Source organism: Salmo trutta, chromosome 18 (genome assembly GCF_901001165.1).
Source record: "Salmo trutta chromosome 18, fSalTru1.1, whole genome shotgun sequence".
Lineage (NCBI taxonomy): Eukaryota > Metazoa > Chordata > Actinopteri > Salmoniformes > Salmonidae > Salmo > Salmo trutta.
The window spans coordinates 21152164-21165368 of NC_042974.1; the positions used below are offsets into that span (position 1 = coordinate 21152164).

A 13205-nucleotide genomic window follows, 5' to 3' on the forward strand; every position below is an offset into this window, starting at 1 on the left:
CACCTCTTGCACTGAGATGCAGTGCCTTAGACCGCTGCACCACTCAGGATGAAAGGTGGGTTGAGGAGGGATTTGGTGCTGAGGTAGATCTGGGTGTAATCGACAGAGCAGTGGAAGTCAAGGTTGAAGTAAAGGAAGATCTGACCATGGGGGAGGATGTAGATGATGAAGAGAAAGGGATCCTGCACTGAGCCCTGGGGGACACCCTGTGTAACTTAAGCTAAAGTTGAGATACATGTAGTGGTTACTGTTTGTGAGGTATGATTGTAGCCAGGACAGTGCGGTACCCTCAACACCCAGACCCTCAAGCCTGGTCAGGAGTATCTAATGGCTCACTCTATTAAAAGTGTCACTCAGGTCAAGGAGAATCAGGCTGTTGAGGGCTCCAGCATCAGCACAAGTGAGGAGGAAACTAGACTGGACAGTGGCGAGTTTAGCATGTAAATCTTGGTGGGGCAAACTCCCCCAGTTTTTTTTAATGAATGCCAGCAAAGCCTCTACACAACACAACACTAAACAATACATTAATTTGACTATAACGGTGACAAATGGTGCCCACAAACTGTTAGGGCCTACATAAAGCTGTCCCAACAGCAGGCCCAACACCTTACCACTTAAATAAACATAGCTGACATGGCTGACTGGCTTAAACAAATGTGGTTCCTACTGACAATTGAGATGTACAAGCTATGACATAAGGGGACGATGAGCGGATAAGAGGCAATCCGTAATTTCAATTAAGACATTAATGAGCAATCTAGGACGGGCGTAGTCAACATAACTATTTGTCCAGCACTTTTGAAAATGTACAGCGACAGAATTCGGAACATGTTAAAATGTTAATCTTGTCTTTCATGTCATAAATAATCTTTGGTTCCCGCCTGTGCTTGGTAAAAATATGAGGGGGGGGTGACATGACCCCCTTCTTAGGACCATCTGGCAGAACGCCCAGAATATGTTCTATAAGTTAGGATAGGAGACGGTGCCAGACACATGCCGGAACCAACCCTATGTAACTTGTCTGTGTAAGCAGTATAGAAGAGATCTAACAGGACTGCTCCGACAAAACTCACTTCAGACCGGTACTTTATGCATCTATGTTTGACTGTGACCTCTCCAGCTTGCTGTTAATAAACAATGATTCATTCAATATTGACTTTGTGTATCCCTGTGTAGAATTTCCACGACAACATAAGTTATGCAGCAGCATACAATACATTTTGGGACTCACCTTGTTGTGCTGTGCTCACTTGAACAGGAAGGTGGCGTGGTGGTCCTTCGCGGGCAAATTTTGTCATCAAACTGTGTCATCAAAGTCTGGCATTCTCTGGATTTATGGTGCTTTCTAGACAACTGGGAATTCTGAAGAAAAAAAACAAGGTAGATTCATGACGCTAGTGATTTTCAGGTCGGAGCTCTAGAAAGTTGGAATTCCGAGTTGGATGACCGTTCAAAACTTATTTTCCCAGTCGGAGTTCCCAGTTGTCTTGAACTCACTGAGATTTCCCAGTTTCAAGTTCCAATTGTTTTGAAAGCAGCAGAAGTCATGCCTGATTGACAGCCTGGCCGATGTTGAATGTTTGTCCTTTTAAGTTTGGAAAAGAGACCCTTAAACCGAGACTTGGACCACACATCCACTTCACTGAATAGCAGGCTAGTGATTGCTTTGCAATGCTGGCACTTAGACTCTGATTCATTTCAAACCACTCATTGTTGAATTTGCGATTTCCAACTTGTGTAATGTTTATGTCCAATGGCCGATGAGCACCGATACGTTTCATCTGTAATTTCCTTCATAATTTCTCTTCATACGAGAAGGACTGAAAAGGATTTGCCAGTAGATTGTCGACTTGATTCATGATGACTTGCTAGCAAAAAAATTGAAAGTAGGATGTTGACATGATCAGTCCAATCAAGGCTACTGTAGATATGTGATTTTACGTAATTCTATCTGTGGCCAATCACCTTGAGTCTTCTTTGAGGAACACTTGTAATGCAACTCAATGGCAGCACCCAAGGGGCTTGAATTTTAAAGCTCTCCCCATAGAGAGGGGATGTAGGGTCCACATGAGTGACAGAACACTGGGCCAATTAAGGCGCAACTAGAAAACATTACCAACCTCTACGCTCCGAATTTTCTGCTGGCTGCCCACCACCACAGAAAGCACGGAGCTAGGCTAAAACACCTGCACTCAAGAAAAAAAAAACATGTTTGTATGCAGCTTTATTAACTCAATGATATTTTTTTTACATTGTTTGCAAACTAATATGTAACACGTATTAATGCCAAAATAACATGCAAAACCAAAAAATGACAGGTTGCCACTGAGACTGGAGGTACTTGAATAGGTTTTTGATTAGCAGGTGAGTTTGTATTTGGGAGGAAACAGTCTGTTTCCAGAGCCTTGACAAGGTAGGGGAGGATGGAAATGGGGTGGAAGTTATTGAGGATGGTGGTGTCTAGTCCTGGCTTTTTTAAGATGGGGGTGACTGCAGTTGTTTTGTAGTTGGAGGGGACAGTTCTGTGGGCGAGGGAGAGGTTGACAATGTGTGTGATATATGGAAAGAGAGCAGTCAAGCAGGCTTTGATGAGAACAGTGGGGAGAGGATTCAGAGAGCAAGTTGTTTTGAGATATAGGGTGACGGTTGGGAGGTTGACAGGGGGAGAAGCGGCTGCAGGAGATTGATCAGTCAGTGATGAGTTTATTTTCGGAATCTTGTCCTTGAAAAGTATAGAAGGTGTTGTGACAGGGCTGAAATAGTTTGCTGACAGGGGAGAACAGAGTCCGGTAGTTCTTATTGGAGCTGTTGATGATGTTTGAGAAGTAGGTGGACCTGGCAGCACTGAGGGCATCTCTGTAGGTGGTAGGCCTCAATGTGGACAGTGAGCCCAGAATTCCTGCTGAGGCGCTCCAGGCCGCAGCCAGTTTGACTGAGGGCGCGGCGTTCGGGGGTAAACCAGGGGGAGGAGGAGGAGACAGATTTCATATGGACAGGGGGGCCAGAGAGTTGAGGGAGACAGAGCAGTGTGTAATTGGGAAGCTAGTTTGTCAGGTGAGTTTGGGGTGTGGTCAAGGAGCAGAGCAGATGGCATCAGAGAGTTCAAAGGGGTCAACAGCTTTGATATTGCGGAAGGAGATGAGGCGTTTGTCAATGTTGTGGGGTGAGTATGAGGGAAGAGAGAAATTAAGGATCTTGTGGTCAGACAGTGGCAACAGGGAGTTGGGATTATGAGTTAGGTTGAGGCCAACAGAGCAGATGAGATCAAGTACAGTGCCTTGCAAAAGTATTCATCCCCTTTGTGTTTTTCCTATTTTGTTGCATTAAAACCTGTCATTTAAATGTATTTTTATTTGGATTTCATTTAATGGACATACACAAAATAGTCCAAATTGGTGAAGTGAAACAAAAAAAAATAATTGTTTAAAAAAAATCAGAAAAAATAAAAATGAAAGTGGTGTGTGCATAAGTATTCACCCCATTTGCTAAAAAGCCCCTAAATAAGATCTGGTGCAACCAATTATCTTCAGAAGTCAGAATTAGTTAACCTGTCTGGGATAGGGGGCAGTATTTTTACGGCCGGATAAAAAACGTACCCGATTTAAACTGGTTACTACTCTTGCCCAGAAATGAGAATATGCATATTATTAGTAGATTTGGATAGGAAACCCTCTAAAGTTTCTAAAACTGTTTGAATAGTGTCTGTGAGTATAACAGAACTCATATGGCAGGCAAAAACCTGAGAAGATTCCAAGCAGGAAGTGGCCTGTCTGACAATTTGTAATCCTTCTGTTGCATCTCTATCGAAATTACAGTATCTGTGCTGTTATGTGACACTTTCTAAGGCTTCCATTGGCTCTCTAAAGCCTTCAGAAACCAGATCGACACGTCTCCTGTCTCTGGGCAGATAACAGCAGCTTAGTTTGTCAGTGGACTGCCTGGTGACAGAGAGACTGGAGATGCGCGTTCACGAGACCTCGCCATTTTTTTCTTTCCCTCTTTGAATGAATACAACATTGTCCGGTTGGAATATTATCGCTATTTTAAGAGAAAAATAGCATAAAAATTGATTTTAAACAGCGTTTGACATGCTTCTAAGTACGGTAAAGGAACATTTTGACATTTTTGGTAACGAAATGCGCTCGCGCGTTAACCTTTGGATAGTGACCTGAACGCACGAACAAAACGGAGGTATTTGGATATAACTATGGATTATTTGGAACCAAAACAACATTTGTTGTTGAAGTAGAAGTCCTGGGAGTGCATTCTGACGAAGAACAGCAAAGGTAATCCAATTTTTTTCTAATAGTAATTCTGAGTTTAGTGAGCCCCGACGTTGGCGGGTGTCTGAATAGCTAGCCTGTGATGGCTGAGCTATGTACTCAGAATATTGCAAAATGTGCTTTCGCCGAAAAGCTATTTTAAAATCGGACATAGTGATTGCATAAAGGAGGTCTGTATCTATAATTCTTAAAATAATTTATGTATTTTGTCATCGTTTATGATGAGTAATTTAGTAAATTCACCGGAAGTTTTCGGTGGGTATGCTAGTTGTTAAAGAATTATAGATACAGAACTTCTTTATGCAATCGCGGTGTCAGATTTTAAAATAGCTTTTCATCGAAAGCACATTTTGCAATATTCTGAGTACATAGCTCGGCAATCACGCATTTTCTCGTTTCTGGGCAAGAGTAGTAACCAGTTTAAATCGGGTACGTTTTTTTATCCGGCCGTGCAAATACTGCCCCCTAGCCCCAACAGGTTAAGGGGACACATTTAAATGTCTTGGAATGGCCTAGTCAAAGCCCAGACCTCAATCCAATTAAGAATCTGTGGTATGACTTAAATATTGCTGTACACCAGCAGAACCCATCCAACTTGAAGGAGCTGGAGCAGTTTTGCCTTGAAGAATGGGCAACAATCCCAGTGGCTAGATGTGCCAACCTTATAGAGACATACCCCAAGAGACTTGCAGCTGTAATTGCTGCAAAAGGTGGCTCTGCAAAGTATTGACTTTGAGGTGGATACTCTGTAGCAGTATTTATTAGAGAGGGGTAAAGATAAATATTTTGTTTGGGCGCCAGGCCGTGCCGTAACCATGCCAAAAGGAAAAGAGTAGAATAGAGAGAGTACCACTACCAGACACACACACATCAGCAGAAGAGACTGCCTAGAGTGTAGCCTGTTTGCCAGAAAGCCAGTGGAGAGAAAAGAGAATACACACCCTATAAAACCCACAGCAAATCAAATCAAATTTATTTATATAGCCCTTCGTATATCAGCTGAAATCTCAAAGTGCTGTACAGAAACCCAGCCTAAAACCCCAAACAGCAAGCAATGCATGTGAAAGAGGCACGGTGGCTAGGAAAAACTCCCTAGGAAAAACTCCCTAGAAAGGCCAAAAACCTAGGAAGAAACCTAGAGAGGAACCAGGCTATGAGGGGTGGCCAGTCCTCTTCTGGCTGTGCCGGGTGGATATTATAACAGAACATGGTCAAGATGTTAAAATGTTCATAAATGACCAGCATGGTCAAATAATAATAATCATTGTAGTTGTCGAGGGTGCAACAAGCACGTCCGGTGAACAGGTCAGGGTTCCGTAGCCGCAGGCAGAACAGTTGAAACTGGAGCAGCATGGCCAGGTGGACTGGGGACAGCAAGGAGTCATCATGCCAGGTAGTCCCGAGGCATGGTCCTAGGGCTCAGGTCCTCCGAGAGAGAGAAAGAAAGAAAGAGAGAAAGAGAGAATTAGAGAGAGCATATTTAAATTCACACAGGACACCGGATAAGACAAGAGAATACTCCAGATGAAACAGACTGACCCTAGCCCCCCGGCACATAAACTACTGCAGCATAAATACTGGAGGCTGAGACAGGAGGGATCAGAAGACACTGTGGCCCCATCCGATGATACCCCTGGACAGGGCCAAACAGGCAGGATATAACCCCACCCACTTTGCCAAAGCACAGCCCCCACACCACTAGAGGGATGTCTACAACCACCAACTTACCGTCCGAAGACAAGGCCGGGGTAACCCCAGACAGCACAGGGGTAACCCCACCAATAATACTAATGGCAGAGCAATTGAACAGCAACTTTATAGAAACAATTTACAAGAAAAAACCCAGTCAGAGGATTTGCAATAATCTGTATTATCTTCCAGTGGAGGAGTGCAGAGGGTATGAAGGTGGGGGGTGTTCATATACAAAACAAAGGCCTTAAAAATTTCCACAATCTTCTCGGCCTCATGTCAATAATGCACACCACCTCAATACAGTTAAACTAACAATACACAACTTGCAAGCAATCTCCCTTTTAACTAAAATGTCAACCCAAGAAGTTCTTGCAGGGCAATAATTGTCCAGCGCTAATGAACATCAACGGGAAGTGCATTTGAAAATAGAAAGTCTGCTGCAGTGTAAAGCACTGGAACAATAGAGGGAAAAGAAAGAGAGAGAGAAAGAGATCTTAGCTGTTGACTACAGGCTTGCAGTTGTACTGTCTGACCGTCTGATGTTTTGTTGGCTTGTATGTCAAAGCGTCACAACAACGTTGCTGCTAATCCATGCGATCCATATCCGGTAAGGTCCCAAACAATAACATCCCTGACCTAGAGAGGTCACACGATGATTGAGTTAAACAGTTTATAAACTAAACACGTTGAAAATAAACAAGGACTTCTGCAACATAGCACACACAATCAAACCGTCGCGCCAACCAAGAGCTCTCTCCCAGAGAGCTGAAAGAGCTGTCTTTATCTCCTCCTTCCTTACTTCTGATGCGCTCTTAATGTGGCAGTGCACGAAGAAGGCTCCATGCAGGATTTCGCCACAAGTTATGCACGCTCAAGTTCTTTTTTTTATGTCTTGTTTCTTGTTTGTTTCACAAGAAAAAATATTTTGCATCTTCAAAGTGGTAGTCATGTTGAGTAAATCAAATGATACAAACCCCCAAAACATCTATTTTAATTCCAGGCTGTAAGGCAACAAAATAGGAAAAATGCCAAGGGGGTGAATACTTTCACAAGCCACTGTATCTGTCCCTATTTCTGAAACAGTACCCAGGTGGTAGGTATAAAAATCCAGTCCAAATAAAAAACTGTATTCCCCTTACATTTCACTGTTGTGATGCAAAAGTCCTGGCAAAATGCATAGCACATGGAATTATAAAGGTTTTACCAGATATTATGAATTATAATCAGACAGGTTTTTTTACTTGGATGAAACATTGGAGATAATATAAGACAATTACTTGAAATAATAGAACACTATGAAACATGGAAGAAACGAGGCCTCGCATTCATAACAGAGTTTGAATAGGCCGTTGAAAAAGTATGACTAGAATTTATATATATATCATATATAATGTCATAATTTTGGTGAATCCCTTATACAACAATAGAACCCAAAATATAAAATGGGTTAAAGTTATGTATAGCAACCCCAAATGTAAAATAGTAAATAATGGTTACTTCTTAGAGTATTGACAAGTATTGACCAAATATTGACCTGTCAAGAAGAGGTAAGGTTGTCCACTGGCTCCATATCTATTTTTTATGTTAATTGAAATGTTAGCTATTAAAATGAAATCCAACATTAATATCAAGGGGTTAGAAATCCAGGGCTTAAAAACAAGTGTCAATATATGCCAATGACTCTAGTTTTCTATTAAATCTGGTCCATCCATTTTCTTATTGGCGATCTACACTGAAATCTAAACACATGTTTTATGAGCGGAAATAAAAGATTCCAGAAATCACAAAAAACGTATTTCTCTCAAATTTTGTGCACAAATTTGTTTACATCCCTGTTAGTGAGAATTTCTCCTTTACCAAAAGAAGATAATCCATCCACAAGCTGATTAAACAGCAGGATCATTACACAGGTGCACCTTGTACTGGGGACAATAAAAGGCCACACTAAAATGTGCAGTTTTATCACACAACTCAATGCCACAGATGTTTCAAATTTTGAGGGAGAGTGCAATTGGTATGCTGACTGCAGGAATGTCCACTAGAGCTGTTGCCAGAGAATTGAATGTTAATTTCTCTTAATTTTCTCTCATTTATTTTCATAAGCCACCTCACACCCACATACCACATGCAACCATGCCAGCCCAGGACCTCCACGTTGTGTGGGTGAGCGGTTTGCTGATGTAAACTTTGTGAACAGAGTGCCCCATGGTGGCAGTGGGGTTATGGTATGGGCAGGCATAAACTACATTTACATTTTACATTTTTTTTTACATTTTAGTCATTTAGCAGACGCTCTTATCCAGAGCGACTTACAGTAGTGAATGCATACATTTCAATTCATTTCATACATTTTTTTTTTCTCGTACTGGCCCCCCGTGGGAATCGAACCCACAACCCTGGCGTTGCAAACACCATGCTCTACCAACTGAGCTACAGGGAGGCTACAGACAACGAATGCAATTGTATTTTATCGATGGCAATTTGAATGCACAGAGATACCGTGAAATATCCTGAAGCCCATTGTCATGCCATTCATCCTCCTACATCATCTCATGTTTCAGCATGTTAGTATGCTCCATGTCTTAAGGATCTGTACACAATTCCTGGAAGTGCCAATTTCATCTTTCTGAAAAGCCAGATCAAATATTACAACAAATATTATGCTTCATTTCAAATATACTGATTGATGAAAAATAAATATGGGAATGTTTGCTTTATCCAAAGTTATAACCAAATGATTGCAGCATTACCACAGAAATGGAGGAGGCAAGTGAAAATGGGAGAAGTAGGGAACTTGTTTGTCTGCCCTATATTAAAGACCGAAATTGTCTGATAAAATTTGTCATAAAAATATACTAGTTTCATTTGAGGACCAAAAAGTTGACATTTGCGCTATACTGTACAGGTTGCAAAATAGCTGGGAGAATATTACATTTGAATAATTATTAAAAAACTAACTGACTGTACAAAACATTAAGAACACCTTCCTAATATTGACACAAACCGGTGTGCCTGGCACCTACTACCATACCCCGTTCAAATGCACTTCAATCTTTTGACATTCCTCCCCATCATTTACACTGATGGAAGTGGATTTAACAAGTGAAAACAACAAGGGATCATAGCTTTCACATGGATTCACCTGGTCAGTCTTTTTCATGGAAAGAGCATGTGTGAAAGAGCAAGAGGAATGTTTTGTACAGTCAGTGTATGGCCATATAACCATCTCAGCTCTGATGATTTTGCTAAAAAGAGGCATTTATTCTGGATGGGTTTGAAATAAATAATACTTTTTCTATTGTTTTATGTATGTGCTGAAATTAAAATCCCCACCAACTTCATCTTTACCTACATTCTACAATGAGGCCAGGTTACCCGATCATAGTTAACTCATAACAGACAACAAAACACTTAGAAGTGTAATGGTGAAAACGGTTTCCCTTCATCTTTGATGATAATAGAGGGGCACAAAAACTTGCCTTATATAATGTTATATAACGGAAGTTTTACCTTCATCTACTGCTCTCCCTTTCCCCTTCTCTCCCTTTCTCCCTCTCTCTGTGACGATAAGTGCTAAAGTACATACTTTAGAATTCCAGGCGATGTTGTCTGCTTGTCTCTGAGCTCAACACATGGCTAAGCATGGCGGCTATATTAAATACACTCAGCCCCGAAAAGATGGAAAAAAATATAAAAACATTCAGAATAAATGTTCCCTGAAATCGACATGATGCAATAGTCGAAAATATCAATATGGAAAACTCATCAGCCGGATGGCACGACTGTGCTTGTGCAGCTCCCCGCTCTCCTCGTTTCCAATAGTTTTTTTGACACAGCGTGACAAGTCCTCTTTCTGCTGCAATTACTGTGCTTCTGAATCGCTAAAATCACATGAAATCTTAATTAAGCTGGTTGGTTATTAAAATGGGTAAAGAACAACGTCAACTTTCGTTTTCCCAGAATGGTTAAGAAAAGTGTACAGGGATGTAGTTTGGGCTGCTAATTGCAAATGGTCAGGCGATGTTTCTCAATGAAAAATGTCCACAAAAAAGCTGAAATGTTTTACTGCCCCATTCTCTTTCATAACCAACATTTCTACTTTGACATCCAGCATTTCTATTGGATGGGCTTATATTCAACAATGTATCTTACATTGTCCACACCTGGGTGGTGTTCATTAAGACATGCAAGGGAATATATATATTTTTAAATGCAACAAAAAATAAAATCAACATTTCTTATTGGACTAGGTCCTTCCCTGATTCAGTTTGTTTTTATTCTGTTTGGTGCCTAATGAACACAACCCTGTTCTAATGGAAATCACTGGATATGGCCACAGATCACAGGTATGAGTTTTGTATGAGTCAATCTTGTCTGTGAGTGTTGCAGACTACTGACAGAGAGGAAATGAGAGAGAAAAGGGGAGGGAGAAAGAGAGTGAGAGATGCAGACGGAGGAGGAGAGCCATGAGACAGCAGACTGATCTCTGAGGGAAATGGTTAATTACTCTCACAGCGGGTAAGAAGAGACAGAACAGATTATGAAAAGGAAGACAGGAAGGAGAGAAGAGGAGGAAAGAGAGACGATTGGAGAGAGAGGTGCGAGAAAGAGTGAAATAAGAATGGGAATAGAGAGGGAGATAAGGAAAAAGGATGAGTGAGAAGAAGTGATTAGAGGAAGAGAGATAGGGTGGATAGAAATGGTGTGGATTGCAAAGTGGAACATCAGCTAAATTTCAAGTTTGAAACTTAAAATCCAAATCTATCAAATACCAAATAAGTTTCCAAAGTTTGGGAATCACTCCATCTAGAAGTAAATTGGAATGTCAATTCCTGCTTGTCATACTAATTCAGTGATGTCATCAGAGTGAAACACATGCGGAACGCGGAATGAGAGAGAGCTCTGTTTGTTGTTTTTGAAAGTTTTTGAAAAGTTTATTGAAAAAATCTGTTTAATATGGATCCCGCAACCCGTTAGCCTCAGTTGCTGGGACCGATACTATCTGTCCCGGGATACTGCCAAACCATAAAGTCTGAAGAGCTGCTGCTTGGCGAAGCTAGCCAGGTTTCCTTGACAGTTTGAACACAGTCAGCTAAGTGCTTAGCCCTTGTGGTTGGGACCACAGATAGTACCGGGCTTGTTGTTGTTTAAATCCCTGCTGTTTCTTGCTGGTTCCATCAGCACTGCGAGCTGTGCTGGCTAGAATTGCGTGGATTACCAGCATTAGCCCACGTTGCTACCATGACAAAGGCCAAAGCCGGTGGGAGTGCCATTGAGGACAGTGGTGTATCTCTATCCGAGGTAGAGGATCTTTAATCGAACAAAAAGAGTTCTAGAAGCATTTTTTACAACAACAACAACAAAAATATCTTCAAGAGTTGAGTCCAAATACTGGTGGAGTCAACTAATAAAAGAATGGACGATCTGACATGAGAGGTCTAGGACCTGAAGAACAGTTTGTAGTTCTCCCAGGGTCAGCTCGATGACAGCGAAGTCACTGAGAGAGGATATATGTTCTGTATGTAAATCCATGATAACAATGACGGAGAGGGACAATCAAGGCAGAACAACATTGTTGTGGACAGAGTTGCAGAATCACCACATGAGACCATCACTGAGAAACTAAAGATGGACCATTGAAGGATTGAGGTGGAGCGCACCGATAGGACTGGAAAAACCACCATTGGCCCAGGTGACAGGCCCAGGCCGATAGTGGTCAAGTTCCTGAGGTTCAAGGACAGGGTAGCTGTTCCGGAAAGAGACAAAAACTTGAGAGGAATGTACATCTTCCTCAACAAGGACTATCCTAAAGCTGTGAGCCCAGAAGAGGAAAGAACTTATCCCAGCCATGAAGGTTGCCAGAGAGCGTGGGGACATTGCTTACATCCACTATGACAGGCTCATTGCCCACCCTCCCTCCCAAAAGCTTGGAAGGGATGAGAGAGCCAAGCCTGTGGGTTCATAGCGTCAACCCCGCAGCACATACACTGCGGTTGATGGACTGTTGAATAATGTATTTTTTTCTCCTCTTGCTTTGTTTGTTATTTTCATTATTATGCCTATCACTGATAAGCTAACCAGGAAAGGGTAACAAATTGCCCATATCAATATATGTAGCCTTAGACATAAGGTTTATGAAATCAATAACTTGCTAACATGAGATGACATTCAAATATTGATCATTTCTGAGACTCACTTAGATAATTCCTTTGACGATACAGCAGTAGCAATACAAGGATATAACATCTACAGAAAAGACAGGAATGCATATAGGGGAAGTGTTGCTGTATATATTCAGAGCCATATCCCTGTAATGCTTAGAGAAGATCTCATGTCAAGTGTTCCTGAAGTGTTTCTAAAGCCTATTCTTTTAGGGTGCTGCTATAGGTCACCAAGTGCTAACAGTCAGTATCTAGATAATGTGTGTGAAATGCTTGATAGTGTGTGTGATGTTAGGAGAGAGGTCCATTTTCTGGGTAACCTGAACATTAAACTGGTTAGCAGCTAGCTGTACTCACAAGAATAAACTTATGTGACTAATGCCTGTAATATGACCCAGGTTTTCAATTAACCAACTAGAGTGCATACTAATAGTGTTGATCAGTTAATTATTAAACTGGGACATCCACTTGTATTGATCATATCTCCACTAATGCTGCAGAGCTTTACTCCAAACAATATCATTTCCCATTTGCTGTAGTGACCATAACACTGTGGCAATAACAAGGCAAGAGATCATACAAAATGTTTTCTCAGGACTCTTTTGTTAACCTTTTTAGGATAGGGGGCAGTATTTTCACGGCCGGATAAAAAACATACCCAATTTAATCTGGTTATTACTCCTGCCCAGAAACTAGAATATGCATATAATTATTTTATTTGGATAGAAAACACCCTAAAGTTTCTAAAACTGTTTGAATGGTGTCTGTGAGTAGAACAGAACTCATATGGCAGGCCAAAACCTGAGAAGATTCTATATGGGAAGTGCCCTGTCTGACCATTTCTTGGCCATCTGATACCTCTTTATCAAAAATACAGGATCTCTGCTGTAACGTGACATTTTCTAAGGCTCCCATAGGCTCTCAGAAGGCGCCAGAACGTGGAATGATAACTCTGCAGTCCCTGGGTGAAAAACAGTAGGGGTTTTGGAAAGTGGTCGTTCTGAGAACAATGACACTGGCGCGCGCAAGCATGTGACGACTCCATTTTCTACTTTCAGTGTTTGAACGG

At 41.5% G+C, this 13205-nt stretch overlaps 1 non-coding gene across 1 annotated transcript; it reads right to left on the reverse strand.

Annotated features, from left to right (window-relative positions):
* Positions 1-8342: 8342 nt before the first annotated feature.
* On the reverse strand, positions 8343-8417 carry trnaa-ugc (transfer RNA alanine (anticodon UGC)). Its single transcript has one exon. It is a non-coding gene; the product is annotated as a tRNA-Ala (tRNA).
* Positions 8418-13205: the final 4788 nt, after the last annotated feature.